Source organism: Pezoporus occidentalis, unplaced genomic scaffold (genome assembly GCF_034315485.1).
Source record: "Pezoporus occidentalis ecotype Australia unplaced genomic scaffold, CSIRO_AGI_Poc_V1 ctg124, whole genome shotgun sequence".
NCBI lineage: Eukaryota > Metazoa > Chordata > Aves > Psittaciformes > Psittacidae > Pezoporus > Pezoporus occidentalis.
The window spans coordinates 2,499,934-2,520,712 of NW_026913038.1; the positions used below are offsets into that span (position 1 = coordinate 2,499,934).

General features: G+C 41.4%; 1 long non-coding RNA gene across 1 annotated transcript in view; it reads left to right on the forward strand.

The window, feature by feature from the left end:
* Positions 1–20,779, forward strand: part of LOC134158082 (uncharacterized) — a 173,080-nt gene that overhangs the window by 98,876 nt on the left and 53,425 nt on the right. Inside the window, exon 2 of the long non-coding RNA XR_009962581.1 lies at positions 18,552–18,700. This is a non-coding gene — a long non-coding RNA (uncharacterized LOC134158082). The remainder of the gene's footprint in view (positions 1–18,551; positions 18,701–20,779) is intronic.

The window sequence follows — 20,779 nt, forward strand, 5'->3', positions numbered from 1 at the left end:
AGTTCTGACTTCTGGTTTCAAGCTGATCAGTAGCTGAGAGCTGTGCTCTTCTTCTTTGTGAGTGCCCATTATCAAACCTCAGCCCAGGAATTTGTCCACAGGTGGAGTACCCCAGCTTTCGCTGTATCTTCCATTAGTAGCAGTACATCCAGCACAGGAAAATTCCACTAACACCTAAAATACTGCAGTGAAAGCCATGATAAAACTTGAGGTAAAAACAAGTTCCAGCTTTGCAGAGCAAGCAACTCTGTTTACTAATTATGCCCACTGAGGTTTCAGATGAGAGTGTTCTTCACAAGAAGTAATGTGATTCCAGGGAGTTCTGTTTGCAGGTCTACTGACTGGTGCTTCAGTGCGATTTGAAAGTAGTGTATTTGGAAGGGATGAGAACAGGATAAATTTGTCCTGTGCTAAGCAGCTGATGTCCATGTGATTGGGACTCTAGGTGAGGTCTCTAGTGAGTTTGGCCTTTTTAGGATATATGCAGCAAGATGATTGCTGACCTGTCAGGCCTTATGGAATTCACAATGAAGTTGCTTGAGCATCCTCTTTCATATAGCTCTGTGGCTACCACCACACAGTTGTATTGCATTGGCTGCTCTGTCTGAATCAGAGGCTTTTTTAGTAAGAGATGAAGTAGTCAGTTTCCTGAAGTGGGTGGGAAAGTAACCTGTAATGTAAAGGGAATTGCCTTTGCCTTAGAAAAAAGAATGTTTTCATTAAGAAGCACTAACAGGAGTGTATCTGCTAGTGCACATTATAGATCAGACTAAGAATACTGAGCTATGTACTGGAAGATCCTTTGGAGAGAGCTTTTAATTTGCAGGGGTGGATTCATCTCATATGACAGATCATTAGATCTAATATTGGACTTCCTTAGCTATTACTGGAGAAGATTCTCCTGTGAAACAGCTCAGCTTAATCAAACACGGACCTCTGAAATAGGCCAGATGTGTCTGCCTTCCCCAATCAAATTTGTAGATGTCTAAAATTAGATAAATGAGTCCCTACACTATGTGTATCTATACTGCCTCACAGTTGCTGCTGTTAATAATTTGGCAGCAAGGTGCCCTTGGCCCTACTTATTCTGCATTTATAAATAAATATTCGGTGTGTCAGTGACTCAGACCCATTGATTGAGGTAGTTATCTGAGGTTTGAATTGATTTCTTATCCCTGGCCAGTAAATGTTTTTCTAAGACCTGCCAATTGTCTACTGCTTAGGAAGCTCATCAAAATGTCAGGCTTAGTTTGAGTCCTGGCCAGATTGACAGCAGTTACATCCAGTCCCGCATTCTGCATAAGACCCAGGGAGATGCAGTCATGAAAATACCTGGAAACTCTTTTAGATTTAAAAGATATCCCACCTAATAAACTATCATGAATAACTGCTTTTTGTTCACACGTGCTCCTAGCAAGAATCTTTCCTGAGCCTGAACAACTTCAGATAAAAGGTTTCATTGTAAATGGGCTAGAGATTTTTCTCCACTGGAGATCACACTTCTGTGCGTCACTGCTGTTCAGTTATTGTAAACTGAACCAAAAAACTCCTCATATGAAAAAATGGGGGAAGAAAGCTTGTGGCCATTATGTGAGTTTTCTTTTTGATGCAAGCCTTAATCGTATTGAATAGCTGCCCATCACTGCACTATCAAGTTTAATGATGAAGAAAGGAACAGAAATGTGCTTTTGGCTGGTCTGCTTATCTAAAGGCTGTGATCTTTGTCAAAAAGATTGATAAAGCTTGCATTCATGGGATTTATTTATGCATGCTGATATGTACAGTCTGGGGACAGGCTTCTTCTAATGCTACTTTCTTGGAGACAGATGTCAGCACTGTTCAGAGAAAGGTGCTGCTGTGGACTTCAATACTCTGACGTGCTGTCCATCTTGTCATCTTGAAGAGTTCTCTCCTGAATTAACTGGTACAGCTGGGGAGCTATGCTTTTATTGTCTGTACTGTGGTTCCTCGAAGTGAAGAAGTAACTGCTTCCAAGCAGAAGTCTTTGTAGCGGTTGTCCTAATACTGTTCTAAAACCTAGTGCTGTTTCAAGCTGGCCGTCATAACCCAGAGGTCTAAGGCTAAAAGGAGTTAACATCAGCCTGACACCTTGTTTAGGGTCACTGGATTTAAAAAATAAGAGGACCAGGAAATTAGAGGGTGCATAAATAAACCAAACAAGGGCAAGTCAGTCACCCTGGAAGGTTCCTTCCCACTGAGCAATCTGTTTGAAATGGCTAGACTTCTAACTATGTCTAGTAAGTTATTTCCCATCTTACTGTTTACAGAAGAGCATCACTAAATTACAGCATAGTCTGCCTTTAAAAGTCCTTGGGAATGGCAGCTGCCCACAGTTACTTGCAAAACCATGTAGTCCCATCCAGAACTTAACATGTCTGCCTATAGACAGGGCTAGTTAGCTGCTAAACAGGTGGGCGATCTCCAGGCTATTGGGTGCAAAGACTAACTAAAGAGAAGTTATATGCTGTGAGAAGGGATGCTTTGGGTCTAAAGCTAAAGGAATTTTCTGATTAACTTGCAAATAAGTGACTTCTCCATTAAGAGTTCAAACTTTGTTGAATGCCACCTAAATAAATTTGTATCAACCCTAATATGCATGAATAAACACCAGTTATTGTGAATAAACACAAAAGGAAGGCCTTTCCCTGAAGCATGACAACGACTTAATATCTTTATTTTGCTATTAGTGTAAAGATGAGACTAAACTCCCCTATCTCCCTTGATTTCCCTCTCCCCTAAGGTTTATAATGTATCTGCTAGCAGTAGCTGTAGTTGAGCTAATGAAACCCACCAGCAGAAACTCCAAACCAAATCACCCTCACTAAGCTACCCTGTGATATTTCAAGGCCCTTGAATACTGCTCTGCTAAATATGCATGATGCTTCTCATAACAGCTGCCATCAGAAGTAAGCTATTGCTAATGGAGACAGAATTCATTACTTCTAGCCCATAATGATTCGACTGCAGGCCAACGCCACTGCTGTGCACAAAGCTACTTGCTTTCAGCCTGGCCATTAGGAGTGACGTGGCTCCATGTTGGCAAGGCACAGTGGTTGCTGAAACAGCCACCATGACATACCACTCAAAACATAAATTCATTGACCTAAATTGGTTAGATGCCAAATTGAGTAGCTTTGGAAAAGGAGCAGGAAGGCAGATAAGGGTTTTATTATGGTCCTGTGGAAGCAAATTGAATTCAATCTCAGCAGGTACCACTAGATGTAATGGACTGGGTTGTTTTGTTTATTTTGCTGGAGGGAAGTGCTTTACCCTCACTGGTCATTAATCAGGTTTAAAGAGCCCATTTTATTAGTTACTCTGCTACACAGATTTTTCCCCTCTTGCAGGGTATTTTAAATAATATGAATCAACATTCAACTTGAAAACATTGAAACATTTGGCAGAGAAATTTCAAATAAGTGCATGAAAGGACATAAAAAGTAGGATCAATTTAACTGGAGAACGCATTACCCATATAAGTCCTAAATAACTGATGGGTGTGGAAAGGCAGATAAAAACAAACTAATCAATAGAATTAATTAACTGGGTGGCAGTGTGGTCTAGCAGAAAGACCACAAGGATGGGAACAAATCCCCTTGTGATTTCAGCCTGTACTCCAGGACCGAATAACAGGTATTTAGGCTTCAGTTTCTTTTTAGAGCTGTCTGAAGGATTTAGGTGTTCACATCAATAGGACTTAGATCCTTAGATGCCTTCTCTTTGTCTGTCTGCAACCGCAGATAAGAACACACTTAATCATTATGCTTAGAAGTGTGCTCCAAGCAGGTAGTGAAAAATCAAAAACTTCAAGGGTTGAGGATATGCCCTATGTTCTGGTGAAGGTAATGGTAAGCCCATGCCTCCCTGTTAAGCAGGAGCAGGATGTAGTTCTGTCTTCAGCTCTGCAAAATTAATTTTCAAAAGTACTGTTCCTCAGTTCATAATTTTCACTAAGAAATGCAGGTAAAGTGCAGGGAAATTCTGGTATCTTGCAGGATTTAGTGCATACACCATTTGTAAAAGCCCTCTTTAGATGAAGCTTGTTCTGCATTTCATCTTCCTGAACATGTCCGGTTTCTATAAGGTTGGCAAGGCAGTACTAAGTAAATTAAAATCTCCCCCAACTAAAGCCTGTCCTGCATCAACAGAACTTGTTGCATCCCAGCCATGAGACTGCTTTTGGAGAGTGCAGAGACATACAGGGGAGGCAGCATCACAGTGAAGCGAGAAGCTGCAAGAGACTTGCCTATTATATTGAGTGGTTTGGGTTGTTTGTTTTTTTTTGGTGAGTTTGAATTTTCATCTGGATTTTAAACCCTTTGCAGCTTTAGGCATCAGCTTCCAGGGAGTATAAAAGCATGACCTGTATTAGTAGCACACTTGAGAACCAGACTAGTGAAAGATCTCATCTACTAAGCCCTGTTCTATATATCTAGCCTTCTTTCAATCCAACCTTTTAAAGGAGTCCTGTTTCCTCACCTTCAATAAATCCATTTCCATAGTGCTTTATTCTTCATGCTGTGTTTATTCAGCTTGGCTGAAAATGCAATTTCCCCAGAGCTGGGATCACAGCTTAAGGTCTAACTCTGGGCAAATCTGTAGTGCTATAATGTCTTCGAATAGATCTCAAAGTGCATATATGGATCCAAGGTCTGGCAGAGGCTGTGACTGAGCCGATAAAGCAGCAGACAATTTGCAAACCTGGCAGCAGATTACTCCTACATTAATCATTCCAAGATACCCCTTCTACAGTTTAAGTTCTGTGTATATGTGGCAGTCTTTTGCATCCTGGATGTTTTTTACTTGTCAGCCCTTTGCACTTTAAAATAATTCATAATCATCTCTGCAACTTCTCTAGTTTGACACCAGTTGCCTGATTTTGTTGGCGACATGACCAGTGGGATTGAGTGTGTCTCAGTGAGTTTGCAGATGACACCAAGCTGCGTGGCTCAGTTAATACGCTGGAGGGAAGGGATGTCATCCATGCTTGAGATGTAGGCCAATGCCAGCCTCATGAAGTTCAACAAAGTGCAAGGTCCTGCACCTGGGTTGGGGCACTCCCAGGCACAGCTACAGACTGGGTGGAGAAGACATTCAGAGTAGCCCTAAGGAGAAGTCATGGGCCACAAGCTGTGGGTCCAGTCACTCAGTGCTGGGTTCAGTAAGGCTGGGCAGCAAAATCTTTGAGCTTTACCAGCAGCAGAAGCCCACGGACCTGAAAGCCCGGAGCCAAGCACCTGCTGCAATAAGAGATCTCGCGTGTCTACAGACAGTACTCAAATTTATAGGCAAAACTAGCCCAGCCACCAGGTACAGACAATGGAGCAGATACCAATGGCTTGGTCTTTTAGGCTTGACAAATGCTCAATAAATACCTGGTGTTGGAGCAACTAACTAGAATTTGGCTTGTTGAAGAGATGGAGAACCCTTTCTTTGAAGCACAGTGGGTCTGATGTGATAACGCTCATGTCACGAGACTGGGTGATACCACATTACGTGTTTGTGGCTGTATTGTAGAGCAAGTCAGAATTTTCTAGATTTTTGGAAGCTGACTTTCATTGGGATTGTGCTGTGATAACTTTTAAACTAAATTATCTGATTAATTAAGCTAAATTATCTAATCCATTACAGGTTCTTGGTGCTGCAGGGAGTGTAAGAAACTGGCTGTAAATGCCACAGAGTCTGACTTATGACTGCTGAAGGTGACTAGAAACATAGGTCATGTTGTACCTTGGGGAAATTCTTGGGCTTGTCTAATACTCTACCAAGCTTATGACTTCTGCTTGTAGCTGTGCCTTAAACTGTTGGCTTTCTACAAGGGATGACAGCTTGCCTTACAGGTGGCGATTCAGTAATTTGCTTTCATTTTTGAGCCCTTGGACTGTGAAATGCACCATCTCAAAACCCAGAAATGTCACAGATTCAGATTCTGCTTTCTGGCAGTGTAGAATCATCTTTGTAAACTGATTAACCTCACAAATGAAGTTTACACTGATTTGAGTTGAGGCATATCAGATAATCTAGAGTGTCATGGCCTAAGAGCTCCCTTAAACTATGTAAAACTCCAGCAATGGAGTCTTCCTACCATAGATCTGAATGCCCAATACAGTACAATAAACCCATCAGTTTGCTCCATGTTAAACTATGCCTAATCTCTGTTGCTAGCCAGTAATTTAGACACCAATTTGTGACTTTTTGCATACATAAATGAGAGCTGATTAGTGTGATCAAGGCTGCAGGAAGGTGGGTGGTATGAATGGATTGCTTTCCTCAAAGCTCTGAAATGTTCCTTCCTCTGACAGTTATTAAACCTAAATGGGGGGAGAACTACACCTATGACTGATTCCTTCAAAGCAGGTGATAGCTTTTAGAGTGTCCACTATGTAGAAGTAAAGGGAAAATACTGTCCCTTCAAACCAAGCTTGTTTTGGCACTGAAAGTTCTCATCTGGGTCTTCAAATGAGATTTTCTGAAAAAGAGTGTCTGTACCATAAAGCAAAAGTGTTCAAGTGCATTTTCAAGTCTAAAAGCAATGGCTGCAGAGACATGCAGTTGTACCACACATCTGGAACCTCATGGGGCTGGTCATCCAGACAGCGGCTGTCCTGGTGTCACTGCAGGCAGGCACTGGTGTTCCTGAGGGTATATGGGGATACCACATGCCTGGCAGCTTAGTAATATTAGTTTGTCATTAAGCTGCTTGGTGGGATGTCACGTTAGCTGGAACATGATGTCCTGAGTTGCTGCTTGTGGCAGTTCAGAGGTGCACAGCTTTGCTTAAAGATTGTAAGGGCTGTAACACTCTGGTTATAAGTAGATACTGAGCATCACTGTAAGGAAATGATGTTACCACAGCTAGCACCTTAGCAAAAGGATTTATGTTGTTTGGCATGGAAGTTTACACAACCGAAGGAGTTTAACCTGGCTTTTATTAACATTTCTCTGAAGTGGAGTTTTCTGGTGTTGGACACACAAAGATGGGAAAATGTATGTGCTCTTGGCTTTTCCTAAGTGCTTCCTTATATTTTAGGCCTTTCTGATAGTCGCAATCTCTCCAGCCCATATCTTTGTCCACTTCTCTGTGTCTGATAAGCCTTATGCTCCTAGACCAGGCTGCCCAGTGTGCCAAAGCTGCTCCTTGCATGCAAGGGGAAGGTGACATCTGCCAGCTTGCAATTAATGAGCATACTTAGTGAATTAAAGGATGTTGCCAGGCTAAGGCCGATTTCTGGATTCACAGTGTCTGTGCCCTTTACAGGGAACAGATGAGCAAGGCCTGCTCTATGTTTGGGTTGGCTAAAGGTGAAGAGAGACCTGCAGAGATTCTGGCAGATGCTCAGACATTTATTTTTTGCCAGCTGGTAGATCAAACAGACCTGTTAAATGGGAGCTTTCAAATCTTGCACATGGGGTTAATCCCATTTGGAGGGGATAAATGAGGGAGGAAGAATCTTTTAATGAGAGGTAGCAGACCAAAGTGAGCATGGCAACGGGAGCAGCCTTCAAAGGCGGAGAGAACCGCAAAGCTGCACGTTGCGTGGTCTACTGGTCTCCCCACCTTCCTGGTCTCCATGCAGCTATTTTGAAGCAAAGCAAAAGGGTCTCAGGAGCTATACTGAACTCTGCCCTCATTGACAGCCAAAGCCCTCTCGCTCCCTTTTCCCTTCTGCTGCAGTGACACTTTGCATGTCCTCTTGCCCTGCCCCTGTCTGTACATGAGCCTAAGGGCAGAAAAAATGCATTTGGTAGAACCTTCGATCATCTTCTCTGAGCTAAAGATCAAAGGTAAATTTGCTTGGAACGCTGAATTGTGTATATCTTGAAAAAGAACTATATTAGCATCAACAATGGGATTAATTAGTCTCTACTTGAAACCTTTCAAACAAATACACAGCCTGCTCACTGTGATTTCAGCTTTCCTTATTCCTTCCAATCCTGCATCCCCTTTGAAAAAGGTATGCTATTTTCATGTCAACTTGGGCTCTATTTTGAGAGAGGGGAAAGAATAGGTAAGCAGGCTGAGCAACCAGGCTGTGTAAAGCATAGATAACAGAACAAGCTTTCAACAGTCTCCTTTCAAGCTTTTGTGGAAACCAGAGATAACAGCTGAGCAAACTCTTCATAGGAAATTTGTAGCACACAGGGATGGAGTGTGCTGGTTGCCTGTGATGGGATGTCAGGAGAGGTGCTCCCTGGGTGAACGTGCCCATAATAGACAGGGTTATCTGGTCAGCTTTACCTCTGTTTGGATTCTTTCCCCTGAGTGGTTTCCCAAATGCAATTTCTTCAAAGACTTTACTTATGCATGTCCTTCATCAACAGGCTACAGCAATGCTCTAAAATAGATCCTGAACTATATATTAACTATTTTATAGACAAAATTTCAATCAGCCCATCTGTGTAAATCCACAGTTTTCTCCCCAGTTTTTCTGGGGCTTGTGATGAAATCTGTCTTTCATTGAAAGAACTTTCACTCCTGAGTGTTCTCCGATATGCTTGCATGTATGAGGTAGGAGCTTGACACCCAAGATTTACACGCTCCCACACAGAATGAATGGTGTGAACTACAAAACACACAATTGTGTGCAGAATTGTCCCAGTTTTTACTGTGAAATGCAGGAGTTCAGGTCTGAACCTGCAATATGAAGTGTAGTATTTTCTGTTATCTTCATCCAGGCAATAAATATGAAGAACAGAAGCAGGGGTATATGTTTTTTGGGAGGGAAGGAGTGGGGAGAAGGAAGTGATCTGAGAGGTGTCTTTCCCATCTCAAAAAAGCCTATTTACAAATCATTTGACTTCCCCCCTCAAAATGCCCCTCCCCATGTGACCTATATAATAAGCAGAGGAGTAGCACAATGAATGCTCATCTCCAGAGATGTGTTCAAACCTTAGCTTCAAATCACAAATTAAAAAAATCTTGTTCGTGTTATTCTAGTACCCATGTGCGCTTCACGAAACAGCAGATGACTCGCAGTCTGTTCAGGAAGCCCTTGTGCCTGCAATGAGGTAGGGCAGAGTTAGGGCAGGCATGATAAGGTTTGCTATCCACTGGCAGAGCTAGTGCCATTTACTTGCTGATAGACCCTTGTCATGGATAAACAGTTTTCTAACACTGCAGTTTTTCCTTCAGCCATTTTTTCATGTAACCTGAAAGACCTTAATGTCTTTAAGCCCTCCTTCCTTTTTAAGAAAAAAAGGAAATATCAAGTCCAAAAATATGGAGCTTCAGCAAGATAGAAATACCTTTCCCTCCCATTCTAAGGGTTATACTGGGTACATTAAAGAAAATGCAAACTACTACTAAATATTACTTTTCCACTTGACATCAAAATTTCAGTATTAGAACTGAGCTAACTTTAACAACAGTACTCATATTAAGCATGATTGCTGTGACTGAGGCTTTTTAGTCATTGTACTTCAAGCTTTAGAGTTTACAAGTGGCTTTTGTATAGAAGAATGACATTCATTTTCTCTGTACTGTCATTTAACCTCCAAAACATATGTGGTGAGTGTGTAGCAGAGATTTGTATGAAGATCTATAGTTTTGGGCTTAAGCCAGCCTTGACCTGGAGGGGAAGGCTCATCTCATGAGAAAGTACGTACCATGGAGTGGCAAAGTTGACAAAAGCAAACTGCTGCTTTCCTTATTCATCCTGCTCTGTTCAAATGTTCCTCCTATAGCAGTGACCTTTGCCATTTTGAGTGGCATCGACACTGAACTTGGTCTTACAACCTTTAAATATTTGTGACTTAAGGATGAAGACAGATGTAATTCTGTGGCACTGTTCTAGCAAAGTAAATGCAAGCACAAACAAGTTTATCCCTGTTAGATAAACCACTTGCATTCATTCTTAAGTGCTTTGTTTAATGAGCCCTAATCACTTTGCAAAAGTTTCCTGTGTATATTTGGGTAAGCCAAAAATAAATCCAATGTGTCTGGATTCTTAACTGTATCTCCCAGCAGATGCTGCCTTTTTGTTTGTTTGCCCTAAAGCTGGTGTTTTGAGAGCACTGTATTACTTGCTACTGACTCTCTGCTACTTTTACAGTGTTTGTGTTTAATAACTGACCATAGAATTACATATTACGTCAGTTCAACACAGTCAGTTCTACACCTCATAAAATATCAGAATCCTGTTTACAGTATGGAAGTAGTAATCTCATAACCCTGAATGCTGAATAAAACAAAGGAAGCAGAAAGGCAGTAAAACATCTAAAATAACCCTGAAACTGTATGTCCTTGTTGCTGAGATGACATGAGCTGTTTGTGAGAACCAGGGGTCACTCAGGTGTCCGGATTTGATCTTGGCTCCAATATCTGTCCAGAGAGACTCCATATGCATAATATAAAGATTTAAAAGGATTTGTTTATATTGAATTTTAAACACTTAGTGTGGAAAGGTCATAACCATGACAGAGCTTACAAACTTGATAAAAATGTCTTGTACAGACCAGCTGAGTGATTAACACATGCTGAGCCCTGTAAAGAAGATACTGTACCCAAGCTCTGAAACTTGAGGAACATCTTGGCTCCTCTGCAAAAGGGAACAAGTCTGTTAACTTCTGCACTGAACTTGTCTGCTATCCCAGGGAAGCCTCTTTTTATCTTGTCAGTTCAAAGTTACTTTATGTGAAAGGCAGGCAGATCCAGGAGGAGGAGGAAGCAAATGAAGTGATATAAAGAGTATGGGTGATATAATTCAAAGGGCAGGCTAAGAGCTCTAGCAATAAGATTTGTGATGACATGAACTGGGCAGAACTGTCTGTGCTTGTATTAGTTCAATCTGCTCTTTGATCCTGATCTGACGTGATAAGACTTTCACCAGTAAGCATGGATAAGAATGGGAGTATCTTAGTGCATAGATTTAAATTATATCTGGTGGCAAAGGTCAAGTGAGAGCCCTTCTGAAAAGGTGACCACAATGGGACCTGAATGATGGGCAGAATGGGGGTTTCTCAGCAGGAACTAAGGAAAACAGGTTTTTGGTCAATCTCTGCTAGTGATGCATTGCTGGCAACAGCTCCCATGTCCTGATGGCAGCCCGGAAAAGCTATACCAATTAAAATTTTAGTGAGGAAGTCTCCTACTGACTTCACTGGTGCTTCTGAAACCTGTTTGGAAGCTAGTTGGTGCCATGGAAACATTTGTGGACTTGAAGCTACTGCAAAGGGATGAAGGTCTTCCAATTTTTCTTTCATTACTGCAGTGCTGATTCAATCTGCAGACTGTGCTGTAAGAGACAGTCCAGTCAACAGCCTCTGAATCTCAAGGTGGCTGAGTGGGTTCAGAATTGGCTAAAGCGTGCTTGGCACCTGGGCCCATGTAGACACGTCTGCCCCATATAACTTCTTTAGAAAGCAATTTTATTTGCATATATATAAAAAATATTGTGGTTAGTTGGAATGACAGATACTTATTACTTCTCATTTCAAGCACAGGACTAATTGTCTGCTGTCCCTAGCAAGCAATTTAAAGAAATGCTGGTGTAGGAAGAATTAGATAATGAAGCTCTTTTCATCTGACATTCACATGCAATTTACTTTTAAATCAACTCCCCTGGAAGGTGGCACAAGCTGTGACAGTGCAGAGAATATTTTAATGGTTTTGGCAAGAAGTCAAAGCAGGAAACTTTCTGTTTTAGTCCCCGGACCCCAGTGGCCAATATTTCAAAACAACAGGGGGCTAAGGGGATGGGATGTTAAATGTGGTGTAGTGAAGTGAGGTCACTGTGATCAAAAGCAGCTGGTTGGGACAGATTTGCACATCTTAAATACCTGCTTATTATGTTCTTTTACTGTTATTAATAAAAAAAAAAACAAACAAACCATGGAGAAGGTACAGGAAGAGCTGGCTATTGGTTGGCTCCAATCCCAGCTCTAGGAGAAAATAACCATTCTGTTCATACCAATACCTGAGTTTTTGCTTTAACATTTTTTTTATATTGACATACACTCTTACAGAATCCCACTATAGAAGTCAATGGTCCTTTGTATAGCTGCTTAGGCCAAGATGGGATTTAAGGAGAGTATCTGTTGATATTGAAGAGTACCATACAAAAATAGTCACTTTAGCTGTCTCTATGAGTAGATTATTTTTCCCATGTTAATACACTTTAGTGCTGTCCAGATGAGCTGGAATAAAATTGCTACTTTCCAATCTGAAGGAACAGTAATGCTTAGTAGAAGAATAATCTTATTTGTCTTTAGACCTTTAAGCATGCCTCGTAGGAGTATGGAAAAGATGAACCTAGTCCTTAGTGAAGACTTTGAAAAGCAAATGCATTTTCTGCAGCAGCGCTTGTGTTGGATATTTTCAATATCCAAAGATATTTCACTAAGAAATGGCTGGTCAGTTCTAGCTTCTTAACAATTCCTGGCAGTAAAGCACAAACAATGGGAATTAATCTCTAAAATTGTACAATGCCATTTCTCTTTGTTACAGTGCTCCATGCAGGCTCTTAAATCAGCCTAATTTCATTCAAGTCTTCCTCTGCAGCTGCTGTTAAATTGAGTCCCTGAAGAGAATATAAGTTTGGAGGCATAAAGGGCAGAACAGAGAATGTTTCTTTAATTGTTATTATCCACCACTCGGGGTCACTAGGGTAGAGGAATAATTAGGGAATTGTGGTATATTTCAGTAAAAGCACTGCTTCCCTTCCTTCCCTTTCCTTTTTTGTGGAAACCTTATTTCAGAGTTTGTCACATCTATGAGCCCTAGCAAGAAACTCATATGCAATAATCCCAACTTAATCATATCTTAACTAAGCCCTTTCTGCTGAGATTTATGGGGACTGAAAGAGGCAATAGTAAATAACTGTAATAGCACAGTGAGAGATTGGGTCTGTACTTTCTGACATTTTTAGCGAGCACCCTTTTTGCAGCTGGCCTGGGAATAATTGGTTCTTTCTTTCCTGCTAGCCAGGTAGTGAAGTTCCCAGTGCATTGCAATAAACAGAACTGCTTTGGGATGCCCAGAACACATGCACTGTTTTTAGCACAGTAGGGAAGAGCGCCAGCATCACCCTGAAAGAACAGACTGTACAGAAAGGCTGAAGGGTACAGCTTAACCGGCTGTTCCTCATAGGCAGAAACTGCACAGGGAACTGGAGGGAGTATGGGGCAGGCAGCATGATAGATACAGTGTGCAATCATTTGGGCTCAAAGTACAGAGCTGAGATGACCACCCTTCAAAGTGTGGAGGAAAAATGCCTCCATGAGTCTGTATTCTCCAGCCTGATTGACTTGAGTGTTAGGTGAGAAATTTATACTGCATTGGCCTCAGAACAAATTATTTTAATTTGGCAATTACAGCTTTGGACCCCTTTTTTTTTCTGTTCAATAATCTCTCCTGGAAGTGCACACTACAGGATACAGAGACTGAGAGGGGTGCAGAAAACCAAGGGGTAATGCAGCACATGAAGGGACTGCTGTTGACCCTTAATCTCCCAGGATGAGAAGGAACGTAGCCATAAATAAACAGATTTTAATACAAATTTTGGCATCATTTAGTTCTACTTGCAGAACATATGTTCTGTGTGCATTGCTCTAGGCAACTTACCCACGTGGATGTTATTTTATCTTGTCTATAGTGTGCATTAGAAAGGAAGATATTTTGGTGTCTGAGAACAGCATATAAGGTGCCGTTTCACATGGCATGATGGCTGATGCTCACCTGCCAGCATGTAGGTCAAATCATTTGAAGGGAATGGCCCAGAGGGCTCAGCTGTGTCCACTTACAGGGATTGCTTACCCATACTCCTGAATCTAGCTATTTTCTTCCATTTCAGTGGGTGTAACGAAAGGAAAATAAAGTACTTGTTTCATTTTCTTTTTCCTCCATCAAATCTGAAAAATATCAGTTCTGTTCCCAGAGAGAGTCCTTTCATAACCACTTAATTTGGGGAAAATAGCACATTACAGAACCAAACTAAAAAGTTGCTTGGTTTTTTTTTTTGCAAGAATTGATTGGCCTCGGTTTCCCTCACTATTGCCTCCAGCAACAAGCAGATTAGGCAGAACTGCCATACAAATAGCTCTTATCTTGCTATGCGTTGCTCTTTGCAGCTGCCTGTTGGACTCATGCTGTCAAAAGCTGAACTTTTTATCTTTCACTTGGTAAGAATTAGTGGTTTTCTGCTCTCAGGCTGCACAAGAACTATTCAAAAAGACTGAACTTCCACAGGATCAGTGTGTAGCACTGATAATCCACTATCTCTGGTCTCCCATCTGTTAACTGCTTCTCAGTCTGTGTATCCTGCTCAGTGTTTGAAATTCATTGGATAGAGTTTTGTAGTGAGCAGACTTCAAATCACTGTGGCTTCACTTCTTGAATTTGATTCAAGAAAGAAAGGACTGGTCAAGAAATAAAGACAGCCTCTTATGCTTAAGCATTTGATGGAATAGAAGTCCACTAAACATGTCCAGTGGCATAAAGCCAGATTCTTCTTTGCTTGTTATCAGTCCCGTGTTAATGTAAAGCACTGGCAGAACCCAAGTGTCTCTTGACTCCTTGGGGTAAGATCTTAAAGCAGCTTGGACTCACCAGGGCCTTAGTGGGAATACGACCTGTAAGCACTGTTGCACCCTGGCATCTTTGAAGGGACATTTCTTTGGGAGGTCATTTTCTTGTGTTGGCATAATAGTGAAGAGTATTGTCTGGAATAGGAGAATCTCAGATAAGTATTATCTCATTTTTGCCCAGCAGAGCCAAAGAGCTGGGTGAAGTAATGCCATATGAGAAAATTGTCTGAATGGAAAAAAATAACTCTTTTCAAAACCTGCAGGTTTTATTCTGGAACCCTGCTGCTTGTTTCAGGGATGGCTCTGTTGCTGCTCATCCTTCCTTTGTGGCTTTTCAGCTTTTCTTCTAAGATCTGGTGCAAAGTCAATGGCAATTTTCCTGTTGACTCTGAGGGGGCTTTATGTCAGCACTTAATTGATTTACTAGCTCTCTTCCTAAAGCAGCTACACATATACATTATTAGATACACATGATACTTTAATCATGCCCTCAGATTGCCACATCTAGGTTCCTCAAAATTGGAGGAATTTCATTCAGTCTCCTCTGGCCTGGGAGAGGCTATTTCCTCTCCTAGAGCAATTGAACATTGACTGTGTGGTTTTACTAGTTTTGTTCTGCTTTATCTGCTGCATGTAGCAACCTTACCTGGTAATATTAATCATGGGAAATGTAGATTATCATAAAGATGAAACATGTACTGGCCTTAATATTTGTCTGGCCAGTAAAGATGGCTGCAAGCAGACTTCTTTCTTGTAATTTCTCCTTCATGTTATATACTTAAAGATCACAAAACAAACTTTTCTTGTGTATCAGCATACCCTTTCACTTCTGCTTCTAAAAGCATTAATTTGGTACTGTAGTTTTCTGGAGGTATATTCTACATTTTTATTGTCTTTCCTCCCACAATCAATAAGCCTTTGCAGCAAAGTCTTATTTTCAGGTGATAAGTGGATAGTGGCTGCAAAGCTGTTGTATGCAATGATGCTTAGGAGTTTTGATAAGGTGGTACATTTTTTTTTGAGGGAGAAGCAATGAAATCCTGAAAACCCCAAGGTGATTTTTCTGTCAAGCAACATTTGAGACTCAAAATCTTATAGCAGAACCAAGAGCTTTTGCTGAACATTTGAACTTAATAGGTATTTATTTTTATGCAGAAAAAGTCCTGTGCAAGTCCTCACTGAATAATAAAGTAACTTTTTTTCATAGCATTAGGTTGCACTTGTAGACAGTTGCACAATTTCACTATTTAAATCCTTTTTAATGGTGGTTAATCCTTCAGTCTTTGATTCAGTGGGTGACTGCCATTTGTAACACCCTTATGGAGAAGGAGAGGAAAAAGAGAAGGGGTGAGGGGTTAAGGAAAAATAATAAAGTGTCAGGATAGTGTGAGAAACGCCCTGTGGAGGTGGCAACATTTCTGCAATTAGCAGTGTGAAAATGGTAGATTGGTTAGCGGTCTCCATGCATTATTGCATTATTGCATGCTGTTTCTCCAGCAGAAGTGAGAGCTGCCCACTGTGTTCTGTCCAGACACGGGCAGCCTTCTTTTTTTTTTTTTCTTTGTTTTGCTTCGCAGCTGGTCACTTTATCTGACACACTGGCTTCACTTCAAGCCTGGCTGGGAAAGTTGTCCTGGGCACTCACCGAGCATCAGCAATTCCTTTTCCTTCCCAGACAGCTGCTTGATTGCCATGTCTGAGGTGAGATTGCCCCAGCTAATCCCCTGTTTGCATGGCAGAGCTGGGACTTGATGGCTTTAGGTGTTGAGAGATGGTTGTCCCACACCTATTCTGTCTTTTCTGTATATTAACTTCTGTCAAGTTTGTCCCCAGCACACACACAGAGACAGATGTGGTTGAGCAATAATCTTCCCTCCTGTCCTTGTAGCCAGTTTGGTCTGCCCATGTTATCTCCCTGGTGCAAAGAGGGACTTACCTCCCCCTAGAAACAGGGCTGACCATATGTACCTGTCTCCATCATGACTTTCCCTGTGCCAGAGCTGAATTTACTTGGAATATATTCTCAGCTCCCCTCTTCCCCCATACCAGCTAACCATCAGCCTCTCTGCGCTCATTACAACTTCTTGATCCTCCCTGCCACAAATCACTACATTGAGTTTTTAGCCCTGAGCACAAAGGAGCCAATATTGTACCTGCTGCACTCCACTTTGCACCTTTCCCTCAATCTGGAGTGCTTTGAAGCACAGCTAATGAGAATTTAATAATGACACCATCTGGGTGCTAAACTGCATCTTCTCACACAATTTGTCCCAGTAACAGTGCTGGTTTAAGGTGATACATGCACAAATATGCCATAACACAGAATTGCTGCTATAACTTGTTATGCTGGTACAAGAACATCTTAGATTGCTGCTAACTGTTCTTGCGGTACTGGAGTATCAGCAGATAAACTGCACAAAGCACAGACATCTGAAGCTATAGCGAGTAGCTGGCTAGGAAAGGCCTTAGTGAATTTCCAGAAGGAAATAGCAAAGAGCTGCCTCTGGGCTACATTTCATTAGTGAAACATCTCTACAGTGATCACCTGTAGAGAAAACTGCTTAAGCCCAGCCCTTCCTCTGGGAATACCACCTGGTGCAATACGAGTCTGTTCCGTGCTTCCCAATTCAGTTTCCCTGTGCAGCTTTGCAGGGCGGGTCCCAGATTCTCACTGGATTAATTGGGAGAAAGATGATGTGAAATTCGAGTTTACCAAAAGATGGGGCTAGAGACCTCCTTCCCCAGGAAAGATGCTGCCCAGCTGGCACCCTGAGTACCTGCCTCTGAGCCCTAAGGCAGCTCTGGAGTCCTGTTTACCAACAGATAGTGCAAGAGTACTTCACATTTTCAAGCTGTCAGGCTTCAAGGAGCTATTATGTTAAAAGGCAAGTGTGGGCATCTGTAGAGCCATTGTATTTGTACTTCAGTAAGACAGGACAAGACATATTGGGCCTCCTGGATATATATGTTTAAATTCTGATTTATTCAAGCAGGAGGAGAAAGCATCCTTGTGCATGCTTATTCAGTAGCAGCACAAAACAAAAACTAATTAGGTCAGTTCAGCACGAAGGGGAGCTATAATTTGCTTGCAGCTCAGCCATTAAAGTAAAAACTAGTTTATTATGCTAGATAAAAGCATGCTACTATAATCACCCTGTACAATTAGCCCTATATTGCTGCCAAAACAATGTTTTCTTGATTAGTTCCACAGATGCCCAAGGGCAGGTGTCTTGAGGTCTTTTACAGCTCTTCAGTTAGATGCATTCAGAGATGTAGGTGAGAACAGGCCAATGGCTCCTTGTCATCTTGCATTCACAAGGACCCTTGCATACAGTAGATTATTCTTTTGAGAAGAATAAATGTTACTTGTCAGCCCAGCTCCTCCATCTTCAAAGCACCTTAGCAATATTGAAAATCTAGCTGGATTTGTTCTGAAGTTGGTTAGAATTGCTGTCTCCCTGTGTAACATCATTTATCTGGCCAAAGTAGAGATGGATTGACAAAACTGCTGTGTGGAAGAAGGAAGCTTTCTTTATCAATGCTTTCACAATATAGATTTTACAAGTTGACAACAGCGCTTAATCTCTGAATAAGCAAAGTTCCAAACAACTGCAGTTCATCTTAGTTCACAGGCTTGTAGTGAAATGTTGCTATATTATAACAAACTGGTAAAGCTAGCAGCTTGAATTTTCAGGGCTGTCCTGCTATGATATGTGCTCTTATACATTCCTAGGTTGTTTGCTCTATATGCAGCCCTTAAAGGCAAGCACATACACAAGCCCTTGCAAGATCTGAGTTTGAGTTAGGCCTCCAGTTGTTCTGGGAATTGGGTATCTACGGCTTAAGCTGTTTTCAAAATCCTATCAGTTTCTGTATTCTCTATTAACCTGCTGAGAAAAAACTGATAGCAAAATACATTTGCACTGAACTGTTTCTTCCGTGATGTAAGTGCTTGTATTCAGAGCAGTGGAGTCATTTTTAATATGGCCACTCTGCTCTTCTACTAGGTGCAAATATCATCAATGTCTCATCACAGGAAAGATGGAAAGAGAAGTTGATGGCAGCCTTAATTCTCTATTTCCTGGAGGCTTAAATTGGTTTAAGACCTTTCGCACTCCTGGGGTGATTTCTGGGTTTCAGCCTTAAGGGAGGAGAGGTCAGCATGTTTTACAGCAAGTAATTTGTTTGAAAGAATGCTGTCAGGGTTCGTAGACCCACAATTTGAAATATTCTGCTGTTTGCAAAGTTCACATAATTCTTTGTGTGCTGTTTCTAACCAAATCTATCGGAGCTTGTCTTCCTAAAAATAAATCAGCAGATGCAGCCCAATATGTCTGAGCTCCTCTAGAACATATACTCAGTACACGGTATCTGAGACACATTACTATGAAGAACTGGGAAAACATGCCTTTAAAGTGTTTGTAAGTATCTGAGCATATAAAACCTGCCAATTTGTGAACCTCCACATTGAAGACTTGAATCAAGACAACCTGATAGTGATTAGCTTGAATCCTAAGCGTCCGCACAAGCAATAGATGTGTTTTTTACAGAAGTGTTTGCTAATTGTGCATGGCTTGGAAGGATAAGTCACAATTTCTTTTAATTTTTATCTGGTAGATTTAGTCATGTTCATTGGTGGAAAACTGAGGAAGAGAACTCTTACCTGCTGTTAAACATTGGAAGCAAAGACATTACATGTCTCATTGACTTATTAAAGACACAGTTTTGGATGAGAGCTGGTCGCTACGCAGGCAAAGAAGCTAGCAAAGCACATGGAAAATTTGGTGATTCCGACTACACCAGAAAGGATAATGGCTAAGAATCGAACTTGGAATCAGTGTGGAGAGTAAACTAAAAGCAGGGGCAATTTAGAAATGGGTATGAGGTATTCTGTGAGCAGCCTGGGCAGCCTTGTTACCCCAGGCAGTCAAGGAAGCGATGGGGTCGCAGACAGCAGGATCTTCCTTCCTGGGCAAAAATATGATGTGCCACCACATTTGAGTCTGGAAACAGCTGAAGAAAACTAATCTGACCTTCTGGGTCACATAATAAAGGAAGATAATCACTTAAGGAGGAAAATACATTTTAAAAAATGCTTTAACAGCATCTGTTGATAGCAGCAGCACTATTTCTAGTGAAAATGTAATAAGCTACAAGATTAAATGTGTATCATCTTTGCACTATGAAGCAAGCTGAGATTGCTTCCAGGGTACAGCAGAGATTTGCACAAATACGTGAGAAAAAGCAATGTTGTCCGGGCTTCATGCTCAATTTCTGCTATTCAGATACAAAAAACTATCTAAATCCTATCTCACAGCAGACCAGGACAAGGTCAGTTAATCACAGTGGAGCTGTGGAGCAATGGAAGGGTTACTCTGATATATACTGCTCAGAAACAAGAGCAGACTTGCCAGAGTTTTAGCTGATCGTTGCTTCACCTATCTGACAATTAACAGCATCTATGTGTGGGTGACCATGTGGGAGGCAAACAGGGAGAGATGGAGCCCTTGCTTGGCTATACTTCAAGGCAGAGGGCCATTGTGAGGTTGAGTAAGGATTTACTTTGCAGGGAGTGGAAGAATTACTGACTAATTGTAGAGTCCTGAACTGCAATTTAGACTTGAACCATGTCAAAGAAGCCAAATTTTTCTAGGAGGATGACAGTGATCAAGCAGTTAGGGCAGAGAATTTTAAAAAGAAAGAAGGTAAGGGCTGAAAACCTGAGTTCTGTAGGATGCAAAAGCCTCAGAGGGGAGAAAATCCCAGATAGATAATAGAGGCATATTCACCTAAAATTTGCATTGTTGAATCTGATGGGGTGAAAAGACTCTGAAATTATTATGTAACTGCATGTCTCAAAGCAGGCTCAGTTATGCCTCTGTCACTCCTGGCAGATTTCTGTTTGCCTGTTGCTAAAGGCTGTTTAGCAATGAAGCTTCACAGCCTCTGGAGGAAGTCTTCTCTGTAGCTTTACTACCAATTGAAAACCTTTCCTAATGCCTAACTTAAAACAGCCTGCAGTAATTTGAGCCAATTCTTGTCTTAGCACACATACAAATAGACTGTCCTTTTGTCCTTGCAGCTCTCTTCAGTATTTGAAGACTGGAATATTCTCTCAATTTTCTCCTTTATGTACATTAATCTTGTTAGAGATCAGATTTTTCTAGACTTCAGGCTGTGCTTGTCTGCCTCTGCACACTCTCCACTTGATCAGTTTCTTTTATCCTTAAGTCTA